This window comes from Bos grunniens, chromosome 29 (genome assembly GCF_055505025.1).
Source record: "Bos grunniens cultivar Pamir isolate PY7600 chromosome 29, Bosgru_T2T1.0, whole genome shotgun sequence".
Lineage (NCBI taxonomy): Eukaryota > Metazoa > Chordata > Mammalia > Artiodactyla > Bovidae > Bos > Bos grunniens.
In genome coordinates this window covers 33,198,835-33,217,014 of record NC_141193.1, presented here as the reverse complement: position 1 = coordinate 33,217,014, position 18,180 = coordinate 33,198,835, and the positions used below count along the sequence as shown (strand labels likewise).

At 40.7% G+C, this 18,180-nt stretch overlaps 1 protein-coding gene across 4 annotated transcripts in view; it reads left to right on the top strand.

Moving 5' to 3' along the window:
* Positions 1-1,661: 1,661 nt before the first annotated feature.
* The window catches only part of PAK1 (p21 (RAC1) activated kinase 1), a 159,127-nt gene continuing 142,608 nt past the window's right edge, over positions 1,662-18,180 (top strand). For 2 of the 4 annotated variants that reach the window (XM_086385750.1, XM_086385748.1), the window contains exons 1-2: positions 1,662-1,694; positions 5,280-5,340. The gene's annotated coding sequence lies outside the window, so the exon portion shown is untranslated. The remainder of the gene's footprint in view (positions 1,695-5,279; positions 5,341-18,180) is intronic. The other 2 variants (XM_086385751.1, XM_086385746.1) reach the window with 1 other exon arrangement.

Below are 18,180 nucleotides of genomic sequence, written 5' to 3'. Positions count from 1 at the left end.
GTGGGCTGCCATCTATGGGGTCGCACAGAGTCGGACACGACTGAAGCGACTTAGCAGCAGCAGCAGCAGCAGCTACAAAGACGGTGACCAATTTGATGAGTGCTCAGCGAGGAAGAATGGGGGCTAAGTTCAGGTTTCTGGGTCAGTGAACTGCTGAATGACGGTCCATTCTCTAAGATCAAGAAGTAATGTGAGTCACAATTTTGTGGGGAAATGGTGGTAGGAATAGCCAGCATTCCAAACGACTTAATACGTGCTAAACTGCACTTAACTATTATTACGGAAAGGATACACAGGTACTACTTACAGAGAAACTATGGCTTAGAAATGTTAAAGTCGTATCGCTAACATTTGTATAGCTGAAATTTGAAACAAAGCAATCTGATTTCAAACTCTTCCTCGCTAATGTTATATGTTTCAGTTTTGGTCGTGTGGAATCTGACGTACAAAGCGGGTATGCAAACACTGCACTGGAAAATAGAGGAGGCACTGGCAAACAATCCGAGCTCAGGCAAAAGGTTTGCGTTGAATGTAGCCTCCTTGATAGGGAAAAACTAGAAAAAGAAGCCCGTTCTTTTTCAGTCAGTAACAATTGAAACCTCCATTACCATTTCTTTGCCTCCTTCCCACTGCGCCACCCTATCCGTCCCCGCCCAAAATCCAGTATAATACATGTCTGGCTCTGAGGTCATAGGAGATGGGGAAGTTTCCAAATTCAGCGCTTGGCACCGCTAGCGGATGCGGAGAGGACCATGAGACTAGTGGGTGAGCCATATTCTTCGACCAAAGCTATACCACTAACAACTCTGAAATCGGCCCAAAGCCTTCCGCCTCGAAAGAGCCCGAAGCAGTAAACCTTGCGCGGTCAGAGGAGAGACGCGAGCGCAATGACGTCACGCGGTGCCTTCCCCAGTCTCTGGCGTCATGCGCCGATGACGTCATTCCAGGAGCTGGCCGTCTCCCGCCCCCAGGCCTGGGTTGGCCTAGCTCACGTGGGTCCGTCCTGCCCTCCCCGCCCCCTCCCACCTGCAGGAGGTGGGGCGAGCCGGGGCTCCGCCGGCGCCTGTGCCTCACGGGGGAGGGGCGGGGGCCGGTGGGCGAGGCCGTCCGCCCGGCCAGCGGCGTACAATAGCTCGGCTGAGGTGGGGGAGGCGGCTCAGCGGCCTCTGCAGTTGGAGTCCAAGGTGTGGGCAGCACCGTAGACTGCCCCTCACGGTTTCGCCCCCACACCCCTTTCCCCCTCTGCTCGTCTGTGGTGCCTTTCTCACCGACTCTGCCGTCCTGCCCCAGACGCTTTTTCCCCTCAGACTTTTTACCTCCTCTTTCACGGAGCCCCGCGCTCTCGAGAGCCCCTCAAAGAACTCTCTGTCTCTCCACCTCCTCCCCCAGAGGCCACCCGAGCTCCTCACATCTCCGAGCAAGCGCCCCCCTGAGCCGCGTCGCCTAGGTCCCTCCGCCTCCCCGACTCCAGCCACGGTCGCTGACCCCCTCCCCGCCTTCCTCGCCCTGTCCTGAGGGGACTCCCCAGCACGAGCGGGTGGGGAGGCTCCGGGCGAGCGCCGGCGGCGGCGGCGGCGGGCGGGAGAAAGTGAAGCGGCCCCTTGCGCACACTCGAGCGCTCACTCTGCGGCTCGGCCGCGGACACCGGGGTGGAGAAGGAGGAGGAGCCGAGTCGAGCCGAACTAGCGCGGACGGTGAGAGCCGGCCTCCCGCCCTGTACCCCTGGCGTCGCGGGCTGCGGGGCTGCGGCGCCGGGGTGGGGGGAGGCGCGGGGTGGGGGTTCCGGGACCCATTCATTCCCCTCCGCGGCCGGGCGGATGCGGGCGCCAGGTGAGGGAAGGCGGGGGCGCCTCTTCAGAGGCTGGCCGTTTCTGTCGGACCAACAAAGGCCCCCTGTGTAGTTACCCGCGCGGCCGCTGGTCTCTGACGCCTGGGGACCCAGAGACCCAGGGGAAGTCAGCGGAGGGGAGACCTCGCAGGTCCGGCTCCGGGAGCGACTGCCTCCTGAACTTTGTGGTCCTCGGATCCTAACTCTGGACCGCGTTGAGGGACCTAGCAAGGCGGCGACAGGTTCATTGTGCACGAGAAAAGTCACCTTTGTCCTGGCAGTGGGGATCACCTATAGAGTTGAACTCCTTGAAAAATACGAGTGGACAGTTCTTGACTTATGCCGCCCCTCCCCCGCCCCGGGAATACTCTTAACATGTGGCGTTAAAACACGGGGAGACGAGATTTATTTTTTATGTTTCTTATCCTACTTCAAAAGACGTGATTATTATAGCCTTTACTGTCTTGAATATTTGCACAGCAAACAGTGCTGGGAGTGTTTTGGAAGAACACTTGAGAAGTTTTGGGTGTTGAGAGCAAAGTGCTTTTTGTTTGTTCAGCCCTTTGGATAACTGTCTTACGCTTTCCCTCCCAGGACTGTGAAAGGTGATGAGAAGGGTTAGTAGTATGGTTACCAAAAAAAATTTGAAGTCGCTAGTCTAACCTTTAAGAGTTGTTCCTAGAAAAATCTTTAATTTTGCCTACTGTGTCTTTGTGCCCTGTCTAAACTTTGTCAGGGGAAAAGAGGAGTCGACAGTACACAAATATCTCATTAGTCTTACCTTATGACTTCTACTTCCTGTGTGACCTTGAGCAGGTCACTTCCAGTTTTAAAGGTCCAGGAGTTTGCTTGTTTGCTTTTGTGCTACTTAGTTTTCAAGACTTTACTGAAGCACCCCCGCCCCGCCCCCCAACTCCGGCCAAACCTCCCATGAAGTCTTTACTGGCACCCACCCCCATACTCCTTTCAGGCAACACTTTCTCATTGCGTCCCTCAGAGGCTTGGTAGGATTTATGCTACAGCACTTGTTAACATTTTGTTGTTGTTGTTCCTATTTGGAAAATCCTGAATCAGGTGCACATGAAATCCACCTCACCTTAACTAGAAACTCTACTTCTCAAGAAAGAGGGTGAGATGTATGGAGAGAGTAACATGGAAATTTACAATACCATGTGTATTGTAACTGAACAGGGGAAACTGGAACAGGGAATTGAAACAGGGGCTCTGCGACAATCTAGAAGAGTGGGATGGGGAGGGAGATGGAGGGAGGTCCAGAAGGGAGGGGGTATGGGTGTACCTATGGCTGATTCTTGATGTATGAGAGAAAACCACAAAATTCTGTAAAGCAATTATCCTTCAATTAAAATAAATAAAGTGGCAAAAAAAAAAGAAGGGTTTTTGAATGATAGATCATGAAACATTCCATGAGGCTTATCCAGTTAGCTTATGGGTCTGTCTGGTAAATTTGCTTTTTCAGTCATTCATTTACCCAACATTACTGGAGTCTGGAGAGCTACTGTTTCAGGTCTCCTGCTAGGACTATGGGGATTCAGAATCTGTTAAGACATTCCCTGTCTGTCAAAGAGCTCAAAGTCTAGTGGGTGAGGTAGGCTTGTAAACAATGAAGGCCTTCCCTAGTCTCTACTCCAGCTGTACAGGGAGTAGTGTGCAATTTGAGGCTGCTGGACCTGTTTTGCAAGTCTTGTCCTGGTCAAAGTGAGTCCTGCAAGGAAGGTAGTGACCTGCCTCTCTTCTGTGAGATAGCACTTGACAAAGAGCTTTTTTGAGTGTATACTCGATTCAGTATACATTTACTAAGCACATGGTATGAGGCCCTGTGTTAAATTTGGAGGAAGGACTGCTTTCTAAAAGGAGGTTGTTGTTCAGTCACTAATGTGTCTGACTCTTTGCAACTCCCAGGGACTGCAGCAGGCTAGGCTAGGCTCCTCTCTTCTCTACTGTATCCCGGAGTTGGCTCAAATTCATGTCCATTGAGTCAGAGATGCTATCTACCCATCTCATCCTCTGCTGTCCCCTTCTCTTTTTGCCTTCAGTTTTTCTCAGCATCAAGGTTTTTTCCAGTGAGTTGGCTCTTCACATCAGATAGTCCAAGTATTTCTAAAAGGAAGGCACTATATATCCAGAGAGATCTTTGTAAAACAAAACCCCATCATCTGTTCCACTCCTGACTAGTCATTGCCTAAAGATAAAATTTTAAACTTTTTGACATGACTAAGAAGCTCTCAGAAATTAGAGTACTGCCTGCCTTTGCAGCCTCACTTTCTGTAACTTCCTTGCCACCCTCTTTTCATCTCTGCTTTTTCATGTGCTATTCTTTCTGTCTAAAATGCCATCCTGCACCTGCCCATGGAGAAGCACCTGTACTTCTAGGAGAAAAATGAAAGTGTCCCTTAGTTTTTCCTCCTATTACCTCCGTATAATGAGTTGCTTTTCTGTTCTAGGGCTTATGTACAGACCACTCTTATAGATCTCTATAGCGCTTTATTGCAAATTTTTTTGACTTTATCACACTGTTGCAAATATTAGCCTATGAATTTTTTGAGGGCAAGATCTCTTTAGTCTTAGTGCCTTGCAAATTTTCTGGCACTGAATAAGTGTTTGAAATGACTGTATGAGTGAAGAAAGCAAATCAAGGCCCTCGAGTTTGAGATTACCTAATTCTTTGGGTTAGAATAATTTTAGCTCCAGGTGTAGTCCCTGCACCAGGATCATCAATAGAATCTGAGAATTTGTTGGACTTGCAAATTACTTGTCCCATTCCAGACATACAGATGAAAAACTCTAGGGTTGGGGACCCCAGATATTTAACAGTCCTCCACGTGATTCTGATACTTGCTAAAGTTTGAGAACCACTGGGTTAAACGATCTTCCTTTAATAAGACCATTATCTTGCCACCTCCCTCCCTGCTTCCTTTCTCCCTACCTCCTCTTTCTTCCATAGCACAAAATGCCTGACATTCCGTTCCTTTTCCTTCCATTCTGTTCCATTCCACCCGATCTGTTCCATTCTGTTCAGTTTCATTCCATTCCATCCTATTCTATTCCATTCCATCCTATTCTATTCCATTCCATTTCATATCATCTGTTTTTCTCACTTAATTGAAAGCTTCCTGAAAGCAGAGAATTTTGTTTTATTTACTTCTGTAATCCCAGGGGCTAAAATAGTGACTGCATATAGCAGCCATTCAAATATTTGTTGAGTGAATAATATAAAAATGATTTAACTCTATTTACTGCCAGCTGCTACATTGGGGTTTATTCAAGAATAGTTTTCAGTAGGAGGAGGAACCTCACTCCAGTATGCAAATCCAAATGGATTCCAACATTTTGGGGGATTTATTTTATCAATAGATTGAGCTTATTTCCCCCCTTTTACTTCTTTCTCCATCAGAATCTGCATGATTTTTCTTCTTTTGTTCTTTTTTCTCAGGATCTGAAAACTGCAGCTGAAATATCCTAGGCCAGGATTGCACTTAGTTTTGCGAGTTTAAGTAAGCACCGTAACTTTTGAACCTTTTAACTTGAAACTGTCTCTTCCGGATCTCCTGTGGTTTTTGTCTTTCTCTAGTGATAATTTAAAGCCATACAAGGACCTGTTTGACTCCACACAAAGGTTTCTCTTCCTTGTGAAGCTCTTAAAGTGTTTTGTTTCTTTCACTTTCTTATTAGCCCTAAGATACCATATCCAGTTTTCTCTTTTTCTAACTTCCCTCTGGGAGATTGGCTTCATTTATTGATTCTTCATTTATAAGCACTTGTTGAGTCTTTCTCTACCATGTGCTGGGTCCCATGCTGGGACAGATGTACGTAGGATGTGGTTCAAGTCCTTAAGGAATTAAAGATATTACAACATTATATAATAATTATGGAAATGAAGGAGTTAAATGGAGGGATAAAGTGATGTATACTCATAAAGGTGGGAGAAAGCTGTCTTTCTAAATTTAAGTTGATCAAGCATCAATTTGGTAAGCAGACCTTAAACATCTTTTAGTTAAGAGGTTTAGTTAAGAGGTTGGTGGCTTTTTTGGGGGAAACTAAAACAAAAATCAAGGTAGAATCAGCAGTTGCTAATTTGAGATAGTTCTCAATTCTATTGTTGCTGTTTTTAATGAAATTTCCTTCCCCCCTTTTTGTTTTTCTAAATCATGACTAGGAAGTAGGGGGAAAAAACTTTTTTTTTTTTAATAATAAAGAGAAAAATTTATCAAAAAGAATATGCTGTTTCATTTTAATTCCTAAGGACTAATGTTATTATTTTGGGTGGGTGGTTAATGAAACCCAGAGAAAGTCAGGAGACCTTAATTTAGTCTTGATATTACTGCATGACTTTATGGAAATTATTTTATCTCTGTGCCTTTGGTTCTAACTTTAAAATCAGGATAGTAACAGTTGCTATGACTGGCTCACAGGTTTATGAAGCAACTAAAAAAATATTGAATATAAAAACACTTTTGAAAAGTATAGTTTGTTAGCTAGTTGTTAGGTTGTGGTAAACTTATTAATAGCAGTTTACATTATTGAACAACTAGCAGGGGTCCCCAACGCAGGGGTCCACATCTGGGATCTAATGTCTGCTGATCTGAGGTGGAGCTGAGGTAATAATAATAGAAATAGAGTCCACAATAAATGTAACACACTTGAATCATCCTGGACAATAACCCCCTTCTGTGGAAAAATTGTCTTCCATGAAACCAGTCCTTGGTGCCAAAAAAGGTTGCAGACCACGCTGTACCAGATACCATGCGAGATATTTTTTCCAGTCTTCAAAATGAACCTGCAAGATGGTTGCTAGTATCTCCATTTCATCGATAAGGAGGCTAGGCTTAGACTGGTGAAGGGATCTTGTTCAAGGTTTTGCTGAAAGTGACAGACCTCAGTTCCAGTCCATATCCATCTGATACAAGCAATTATGTGTTGTGTTTGTTATTCCAGCTGCTTTAATTTTTCTGTATGGCAAATTTTAGGAATGTTTTGTAAGTTTATTGCTGTGAAAGTTAAAATTTTTCTTCATTTAGCCTGCTTTCTTTGTGCATAGAATGACTGGTGAAGAAAGATTTACATGCATTTATGTTTATCATGATTAGGTAAAAGAATAACATCCTTCCCTGGTGCTTTTTATTCAGCTTCGCAACAGCCATCTATGAGACAGATATTTGTTTTATAAGTTAGTATCATAGAGATATTGTCTTACTCAAAGGCATATCATTAGGAAATGACTAAATATTGATTTAAAACTATGTTTTAAAAATCTAAATGTGTTACTTTATTTTTGCCACTATATCATAAAAGGCAGTAGCCTTTTAAACTCTATGAGGCTAAACTTTGGAGCACTAGAAATGTCCTTTTAGATTGCTCTTTAAACTCTCTAACCTCTTCTCACTAAGAAAATCCTGACTGAAGTCCATGGTTTGAACCACAAAAAAAAATAATTGCTGATAAAACTCTGCCATATGGTCATGATATTGCAGACTTACAGGATAACACTTTTTCATTGAAGTTGAAAGAGCAGACTTTGTCTGTATTCTGAGTCACTTGTGCCTGAATATTTGTTTTTCCTTTGCCAATGTAAATTTATTAACATAGTGCAATGCATTTTTCTGCTTTAGTGTTAAGCTTTATCTCTTATAAATAACTTCCTCTATTCTCTCATCTAGTCTTTGAGATGGGAGAAATCTGTGTGTCAGGATCCTCTAGATTATCCCCTCTCTAGGCGTAGTGTAGTAATAAGTCAAAAAAGAACCAGAGGTTCATTGATCCCTCATAAATAGGATTTTATTTAGTATTGATTAATTCTCTAAAATTGATCTAAGTCTTAATTTAAAAAACTCCATTATGTTTTGGCTCTTATTCATGGAGATGGTGTGTGGTAATTTGCATGCAGCATTGGGAAATTCTTTCTTGTTTGTGGGGCTTTCTTCTTCCACTTTTCCACTTCCAGTCCTCTGCAATGTCCCTTTGCCTTTCACTTTGTGTAAGTTCTGAAGCTGACGAGAGCGTTCTTCTCCTTTATAGAATCTGCCTTTTGAATCTTTGGGGATGATAAATGACAGTATATGTGTAGCCTCTACCTTTGTCTGCCTGTATCTTCATGGTTTAGCTTTTCTCATTCTCTCTCTGATTTGCACAAAGGGATTGATGGCTTCCTCATCTTAACTCTTGTCATATAGTACTTTGTATATTACGGCAATATTATTTGTAACTTTTCTAGGAAAGGAGATAGATGTAGAAAGAAAAGCACTATATTTGAAGTTAGGCAAAGACCTACTCAGACACTTATTTAGGCCTCTATTTCTTCATTTGGAAAATAAAAATAATACCTAACTTACAGGGTTGTTGTGAAGATTAAATGAATAATATGTGAAAATGACTTGTAAGATGTTAAGTTATATAGATGTTAGGTACAATGTTTTAATTTTTTAACTACTATTTATGTCTATTATGTATAGCAGTGGTTTTTAGTTTTGGCTATGTGCTTGAACTATTTGTGAAGATGTGAAAAAAAAAATACAGTTGCCTGGACTTTATCTCAGGTCTACTTAGGCAAAGTCTCCTGGAATCCTTATTCTTGAAAATTTATAGATGATTCTGATATGCAGCCAAGTTTGAAAAGTACTGCCTTATAATATTTTGCATAAATGTTTTTTGTACTTACTATATGAAAACTGTTTTAATTGTCATCTGCTGCTGCTGCTGCTGCTAAGTCGCTTCATTTGTGTCTGACTCTGCGAAACCCCATAGACGGCAGCCCCCCAGGCTCCTCTGTCTGCAGGATTCTCTAGGCAAGAATACTGGAGTGGGTTGCCATTTCCTTCTCCAACTGTCATCTAAAGTCCATTTATTTGCTAAACACATATTATGCATCAGGGATTGTCACGGGCTCTGAAGAAACAGATTGTAACCTGGTGTATACCTTTAAATTTATAGTTGAGAATCAAACATGACTGTAGACAATTGTACTATATTGAGAAAAAAATGACACATGGTTATGTATAGTGGTGGTATGTGAAGACAGAGGAAAGGCGTCTACTTCACCTGAAACAGGGATGGCTTGGCAAGCCTTCTCAATGGAAGTGGAACCTAAATTGGATTTTGAGAGATAAGCAGGGGTTAACCAAGGCAGTGGGGGAGGGGTAGAAAGAGAAGGGAAGGAAGAACCTTCCTGAAAGAGAGCAGTATGAAGATTAGAAGGCTTGAGAGCATAATCTGAGGAACCCTGAGTAATGTAGTACACTTAGAGGATGGGGTGCAAAGTGGGGAGTGGTAAGAAGGGACAAGAAGGCAAGGCCCAGATGATGAACGGCCTTTTGGATAGTGTACAAAGTACTTTCACTAATGTTATCTCACTTTATTCTTTCAACAGCTTCCTGGGTTAGCTTAGACAGGTATTATTTCATGTCCATTTTATAGAAGTGAAAACAGAGGTTAATTGAAACACCTGAGGCTGTACAGCACAGCTGTGGTTTGAAGACTGGTCCTTCTGACTTGAGTGCATGTTTTTTCCAATACACTTTTCCCAATAAGACTAGCTGTCTTATACTTTTATGGGCGATCAGGTGAGCTCCGTAGATAAATGCATAGCAATTTGTAAGCTGTAAAGTGCTTGACTCATGTTGGCTATTAGTTGGGAGTTTGGACTAAGTGATCTATTAAAGTGCTTTTAGCTCTTCAGATTTTGTGGGCATTTTCTGGGATTTTCCTTTATCATTAAAAAAAAATACATATATATATATATATATATATATATTTTTTTTTTTTTTGCACCAGGAGTTGGTAACCAGGGCCCAGCAAGCTAAAATAGTATCAGATAGTTACTCTTCCAGTTTGATTGTCTTTACTCAGATCCCCTTGTTTTTAAAATACATTTTTGTTTCTTTTATTATGAAAGTAATACATGATTCTTGCAGAAAATATAGAGAATACAGAAGAATAAAAGGTAAAACAAAGACAACAACAAATGTCAGAGTTTTATTGTACAAAGATAACCAATAGCAGGTAGCATTTCCTCTACTCCCTTCTGATCTTTTTAAAAAAGTGAGTTTGGGATGTTGAACTCCGTGTTTCTCAGCCACCTTCTACCCCCAATCTCATTGTATATTGAGGATAAATGACATCAGGAACAAATCTTCAGCCTCAGCCTTGTTATAACTGACCTTTTACTGGGGATAATGCTAAGTACTTTACATTTGATTTTTCATTTACTCCTCAGAATAATCCTACAAGAGTGATACTGTTCTATACTCATTTTACAAATGAGGAAATTTAGAAGCAGAGAGATCAAGTTGGGATTTGAAGACATGTTTATAATTACTACTGTGTAACTATGGCAAGTCACTTAACCACCGTGAGCCTCAGTTTTCCTTTGCTGTTATACAGATGTATTAAATTTGATGTCAGCTTCTTAGTTCAATTATTTTATGACTAGTGTTTTTTTTTTTAATTTTGTTTGTTGTTTGCTTTTACCTTCTCTCCTCCTTTTCCCTGCCCTCACTTTTACTACTTAGTAACATAGTCCCTGATCCCCATAGTCTATCAGTAATAGTGTTTCACTGTGGAAACAATTCTCCATGGGCTAGCAGAGCAAAATTTTAATTTCCAGGCTGTGGCATGGGTAGAAAGGGACCTGGTACAGTTGGGAGGACTCTTGCTGCTGCTGCTGCTGCTAAGTCGCTTCAGTCGTGTCCGACTCTGTGCGACCCCATAGACAGCAGCCTACCAGGCTCCCCTATCCCTGGAATTCTCCAGGCAGGAACACTGGAGTGGGTTGCCATTTCCTTCTCCAATGCGTGAAAGTGAAAAGTGAAAGTGAAGTCTCTCAGTCGTGTCAGACTCCTAGCGGCCCCATGGACTGCAGCCTACCAGGCTCCTCTGTCCACGGGATTTGCCAGGCAAGAGGACTGGAGTGGGTTGCCATTGCCTTCTCTGGGGAGGACTCTTAGTTCCCCTATAACTTTTTGAAGAATTATTATTTTATAACAATTTCTTATATTTAAAATTATTTTCCCATCTGGAGTTATCTGGCCAGTCCAGATTCTGAGATTTTTATTTGGTATCTGGGTAGATTTTGCTTGGTCAGTTCAAGACGTTATCTATATGTAATCTGCAAAGTAACTGAAAAGAAAACAAGAAAGTGGGTGAGCAAATGGTAAAATTTCATTATGATAGACTTTTGAAAGTCCAAGTTTCCTAAGTGGTCTAGAGACAATTAGTATTTATTTAGGTTTGTGCGTTTGTGCTTAGTTGCTCAGTCGTGTCCAATTCTTTGCAACCCCATGGACTGTAGCCCTCTAGGCTCCTCTGTCCATGGAATTTTCCAGGTGATAATACCTGAGTGGGTTGCCATTTCCTACTCCTGGGGATCTTCCCCACCCAGGGATCGAAGCCACGTCTCCTGTGTCTCCTGCATTGGCAGGAGGATTCTTTACCACTGAACTACCTGGGGAGCATTTATACTCTTAGGTGTTACTCTGTGGCATTATTTGATTAATATCTGTCTACTAGACCCTACTCTCCAGAGAATCATTTTTTTAAAGAGAAAGAATTCTAACATAGTATCTATTTCCTTAAAATAAAAAGTATCTTTTTTTTTTTGCTGTCTGTTGTAGTCCCAGTTCCTAATATATAGTAGCTATTCTGTAAGTGTTTTTGACTGGATGAATAAGAGTGGAGCCAGCATTCAAACTGAGGTGCATATGACTTCTTTATTCGAGTTTAGCAAATATGCAAGAATCCTTTCATTGTCTGGTGTTGGGAGAGGCCAGGAGAGAGGAAACCTCACTATGGTAAATATTTAGCTGCCCAGTACAAACACCTTTGACCTGAGTCAAAGCTCAATGTATGCCCTGATGCTTGGTAAGGATGTGGAAAATTCTTAAGGGGATCTCCAGCTACTTTGCCATTCTGGGTCTTTCTTCCTTTTATTTGAGTTACAGAATTATGTAACTGAAAAATGGTATTGGATTAAGGCCCTTTTAGGTGTATTTGCTTTCCAGAATATTCTTTTTTTTCTTTTTTAGTGTTATCCCAGGCAGTGGTTTTGTATCAATTTCTTTATAGTGCCGAGTACTTCTAATAAGGCTTAACATATACATTACTTTCATCAATTAAAAATAACAGAGCTCCTATGTTTAACCAACTTTTGTAAGACTGTTAATAAATTTAAAATTTAGACACAATTCCATCAGTCAAATAAATGAACTCTTTTGTTTTCTTTTTTCTTGTATGTAAACATACTTACTTACATAATTATAATCACAATATAAATCTACATTTGTTGTTTGCCTTTTTTTCTTGACTTATAGTAAACATTCCCCCCATGTTACTCCTTAGTATCCATTGTAAAATTTAAGATGATATTTCATAATTTGCCTAAAACCATTGTGTTGGTCAGTGTTCTACCTGAGAAACAGAACTAGTAGAATTCCTTAGCATGGAAACCCCAGTTCTGCTCTTAAGGCCTTTCAATTGATTGGGTGAAGCCCACCCATATTATGAAGAATAATCTCGTTTATTTAAAGTCAGCTGAATGTAGATGTGTACTATATCTATAAAATACCTATTAAATACTTTACAGCAGCACCTAGATTAGTGTTTAATTGAATTACTGGATACTGTAAGCTAGTTAAGTTGACACATAAAACTAACCATCAAAATCATTTAAATTTTTTCCTTGTTATAAATTACACTGTAATTTTATCGATAATATTACATATAGCTTTCTATTTCAGAGTTTATTTCTTTAGAATAAATTCTGATCAGTGGAATTGTTGAATCAGTGATATGTATACCTAATAGGCTCTTGATAGGATTTAATATTTGGAAACTGAAAATACCACCACAGTTTTTCTTTTATTGATTTCTTCAGGAGTTGGTCTGTTCAGCTGACTTATTTCCCATTTCCAAAAACCGCGCCCCCCGCCGCCCCCCTGTCGCGTTTTCTAAATCTGGAAATAGCCACTTTTCTTCAGGATTATCTTCAGTTCTTCCTTCAGTCTCTACCTGTCACTTTCTCTTTGTGCTTTCATTACTCTGCCCGCCCCCCACCCCCCGCCAACTTTGTCTCATTTATCACAAAACAGAACAAATAAAAAAAGAATAGATAAAATAGAAGCTTTATATTCCTGCTTCTGGATTTGAGAATCTACTTGAACTTGAACCCATTCCTTTCTTCATGAAGGTAGTGATTCTCTTTCAAGGAAAGGCCTGATCCTTCGTATGCTTTTAGATTCCTGGGGTCCTGTCTTAGAAACCTCACTTCACTATCTTGTTACATTTTGCTTTTTAGAATTATCATAAGCAGTATTCAAATGCTTTATTTAAAGGAAAACAGTTTTCTTCTCCACCACACAGTAGTGCTCCTGAGATCCCATGTCAGCCTTCAAGCTAAGCACTATCTTTGCTCTCTTTCAAAGCTAGTCTTCTTTAAATAGCTGTTTACAACTTCTGCTTCTAATTCCTTACCTCCTATTTACTTGGCAGCCTACTCCACTCTGTTTCTGTCCCCACCATCTTATCATAACTGCTTGTGCTAAAGTCCATAATGACCTGTATGGTGCCAAATTTACTTTTAAGTTTTTACTTTTATTTTTTAAAATAAAAAAGCAAACCACTCCAAAACCATAACCACACATATCACCTCCCTTCCCATAATCCTTTAATGTCATCAAAATGTTGTGTTGTGGTGCAGAAATCATTTTTTTTTTTCTTTAGTAGTTTGAAACAAAGGCTACACAGAAAGATTGGCTGATATTTCATTTATGTCTTCTTTAATTTCTAAATTCCCTCTCAGTCTCTCCACCCCCGCCCGTCCCACCTTTCAGATTATTTGTTGAGGAAACCAGTTGTCCTATTGAGTTTCTCACTGTCTGCATTTTGCATCACCCTGTTACAATTTAAGAAGTTCCTTGGTCCTATATATTACTTATAAGTTAGAATCTAGAGGCTTGATAAAATTCAGGGTTTTTTTTTGCATGACCGCTTTATATGTGTTGGTGTGTTCTTTCATCAAGAGGCTCACAATGCCTGCATGGCCCTCTTTTGTGTTGTTAGCAGCCATGGAATTTCCTTTTCATTCTTATCTTTCTGGACCTCTCAATATATTTATTTTATTGATTACTCCCACTTTAAAAATATTCTTTTCCCTTCTGTGATATCACTTTACTTGTTTGTCTCCTACCTCTGACCATTCCTCCATTTATTTTGTTGCCTTTTTCTACAATGTTGACTTTAAATGTTGCAATTCCTCAAGGGAGAGATCCTTTTCTCTTACATTGTACTCTCTTTCTGCTTGATTTCATTCATTGTCCTCCCTTTGAATACTGTATATATGATCACAGCTTCCCTATTTTCCCAGATACCTCTAGCTTAATCTTCTCTCCTTAACTCTAGATCCTTATATTCAATTGCCTGCTTGATATTTCTACTCTGGAGTCTTATAACATCTCCTACTTACTATGCTCTAAACTACATTTTTGGTCATTTTTCATAAACCTGGTCCTCTTGCAGTTATCACTGTCTTACTAAGTGGGATTTTTGTTTTTTGGTTGCTCAAACCTGAAATTTAAGATTCATCTCTGACACCACCTTCTCTCCTTTCCTTCATATGGAAAACTGCACTCCCAACCTTGTTAATTTTACTTCTGTATATTTCTTGAATTCATCTACCTCTCTCCATTTCTGCTGTCACCTCCCTAATTCAGACTACTATCCTCTCTACCTTGAACTATCTTTTAACTGAGTTCTGTGCTTGAAACCTGTAAAAGCTTTTTATTTTATTTATGAAAAAATATAATTTTTTTTCTTTTTGGCCACATTGCGTTTCTTGTGGGATCTTAGTTTCCCAACCAAGGATTGAATCTGGGCCCTGGTGAAAGCAGTGAAAGTGCTAAGTCTTAACCACTGGACCACCAGGAAATTCCCAAATATCAAATCTTAAACATGATTTTAAGGTTTTGAGTGACTTGGCCTTGTTTTTTCTCTAACTTCATCTTGTGCGACTCTCCACCTCAGTGGTTGTGATTCAGAGAGATTGGCATCCCTCTAAAGTTTGAGAAAGTCTCTCTTGCTTCAGGGCCTTCACACCTGTTCTCCCCTGGTATGGTTCCCCTAACCGCTGTTTCTGGTTTCCTTCAGAAGTTTAGCTGCTTTCTCCTGCCTCTTTTTCTTCTTTAAGAAAATTGAATATTTTCTTCTTTTTAAATATTGGGTATCTGCTGTGAACCAGGACCTATCTGATCTAAAGAAGATCGCCTTCATTATCCTCTTACTGTATTTTGTTTTTTTCTGTAATAGCTTTAATTTATTTGTTTATTTTTGGCTGTACTAGGTCTTCATTGCTGCATGTGGGCTTTCTCTATTTGTGTCAAGTGGGGGCTACTCTCAGGTTGCAGTGTTTGGGCTTCTCATTGCAGTAGCTTCTCTTGTTGCAGAGCACAGGTTCTAGGGTGTGCAGGCTTCGGTAGTTGTGGCCCAGGGGCTTAGTTGCCCTGTAGCCTGTAGAATCTTGCGACACCAGGAATCAAACCAGTGTCCCCTGCTGTGGCAGGGAAATTCTTAACCACTGGACCACCAGGGAAGGCCCTGTAATGGCTTTTATAATGACCTGTAATTCTGTCCTTACTGACTGTTTTATAAGTCTAGCCTTTCCGCTTCTTGGGGTCAAAGATCATATCTCTTTTGTTCACCTTTGTTCCTCATCACCTTAATGTGGTGCCAGAATACAGTGAGTGTTGTAATATTTGCTAAATGAATGAGCTCACATTATCAAGGATTATCAAGCCTTGTCAGTTTTATCTCGGAAGTTTTTTCCAAATTTGTTTTTCTATCTTCCGTGCTCTGGTTTAGACCATAATTATCTTTTCTCTAGGTTTTTAATTAGCTCTTAACTAGTGTCCTGGCCACCAGTCTTTCTGTCCTCTTGTTCACCCATTAGTCTGTCTGGAATAATTTTCCTGATCCTGTTAACTATTCTTCTCAAAGCCCATCAGGGTGTCCCCATTGCTGATGGAATAATATGCTAATTAGTTTGTTACTCAGGGAGCTTTACAATATGATCCCATCTATTTCTTCAGCCTCATCTCCCTTGACCCTAATCCATCCCTAAAAGACTGAATTTTATTCACTTTCATATATCACTTTGTTCCTTCAGCCTGGAATTCCTTTTTCCTTTATGCTATTAAAGCTCTTTACTCTTTAATATTCAACTTAAATCAACTAAGCTGCCATTTTTTCCCTGTAGGCTTTTAGCCCTCATATACTCATTCATGACTATAAATTCCTTGATGGTATGCTATAGACTGAATGTTTATGTCTCCCCCAAGTTCATATTAAATCCAAATACCAAATGTGATATTTGGAGGTGGGACCTTTAAGAGGGGTTGAGATCATGAGGACGCAATAGGATTAGTGTCCTTATTCTCCCCTTCTGCTATGTGAGAGAGAATGACTATCTATGAATCATGTAAAGAGTTTTCACCAAACACTGAATCTTCTGGTCCTTTGATTTTGAACTTCTCAGTCTCCAGAACTGTAAGAAATAAATTTCTGTTGTTTGTAATCCACATAGTCTATGGTATTCTGTTGTTGTTATTTAGTTGCTAAGTCATGTCCAACTCTCTTATGACCCCATGGACTGTAGTCCTCCAGGCTTATCTGTCCATGGGATTTCCCAGGCAAGAATACTGGAGTGGGTTGCCATTTCTTTCTCCAGGGCATCTTCTTTGACCCAGGGATCAAAGTCGGATCTTCTGCATTGCAGGTGGATTCTTCGCCACCAAGCCACCCATGGTATTCTGTTGTTGTTCAGTCACTTAGTTGTGTCCAACTCTTTGCAACCCCATGAACTGCAGCATGCCAGGCTTCCCTGTCCTTCACTGTCTCCTGGAATTTGCTCAAACTCATGTCCATTGAGTCAGTGATGCCATCCAACCATCTTTCCCAGCATCAGGTATTCTGTTACAGCAGCCCAAAAGGTCTAAGGCAGGTAATATTTTGTTTTGTTCCTTGCTGTATACTCAGTATCTTGAACAGTGTCTGGGATATAGTAGGCTCTCAATAAACTTCTCAATAAACTCACTGAACTTTTGAATAAAATAATTTATCCACTGTCAGTCAACAAATATTTATTAAGCTTTTTTGAATTTTCATAGCACTCATTCTGTCCTTTGGACTGTGATTAGACATATGGATGGTCATTTGTTATCCATGGCAACCAATCACTTATAAAATCAGTCCCCACTCAAACATCCCCTTCGTTGCTCACCCCTGGGCTTTGTTCTCATCCTCTTTGTCAATAGTTACATTTCTAATGGTAGGATAATTAACATCTAAGAATATGATGCAAGTATGTTCTAAAACAAAAGCTGAAATTTCTGCAAAACATGAAGAATTTTATGAATTTGAAATAAAGTTATGCTGGAGAATGGCTTGAACCACACACAGCCATGTAACTGACAAATGAGAATTAAGTAAAGTTAGACCAGTTTAAAACTGAAGGAAAAATTAGTGTGAATAAAGACATAATAGCAGACTCAGAGGAAAATGATTTTGTTGCAGGAAGAGGGACCCCTTCCAGGGCCCAAAACTGGGCTTTTGTCTAACACTCGGAAATGAATTGTCCAAGGAGACACATGTGCTGACAAAGCAAGAGATTTTATTGGGAAAGGGCACCCGGGTGGAGAGCAGTAGGGTAAGGAGAACTGCTCTGCTGCACAGTCTCGGGTTTTATGGTGATGGGATTAGTTTCCGGGTGGTCTTTGGCCAATCATTCTAATTCAGAGTCTTTCCTGGTGGCGCATGCATCGCTCAGCCAAGATGAATGCTAGCGAGAGGGATTCTGGGAAGTGGACGGACATGCGGTGTCTCCTTTAGACCTTTCCTGAACTTTTCTGATTGGTGGTGGCTTATTAGTTCCGTATTCCTTATCAGGATCTCCTGTCATAAAACAACCCATGCAAATGGTTACTATGATAGCTGGCCAGGGTGGGCGGTTTCAATCAGTGTGCTTCCCTTAACAATTTGAGTAACAAAGGATTCAGAGAGACCCTTGGGAAAAATTGGTGAAGTTCTTGAATACTTTTACAAAATTGATGCTCTCATCAGTGTGTCTGAATGCCAAATGTGAAATGACCAGTGAGTGATCTTTGGTTTAAGAATTACCTTGGTGGTGATTATAGCTTAAATTTTATTAAATTACAGATTACAAATTTTGTTTTATACTTATCTTGATAAAAGCCTCATCTACTTTTTATTTGTTTTTGTTTACTAGGAAATTTTTGTCTTTCATCAGTTAACTTAATTGGCATTTTTAGGTATTAGCTATCCTCAGATAACAGGAA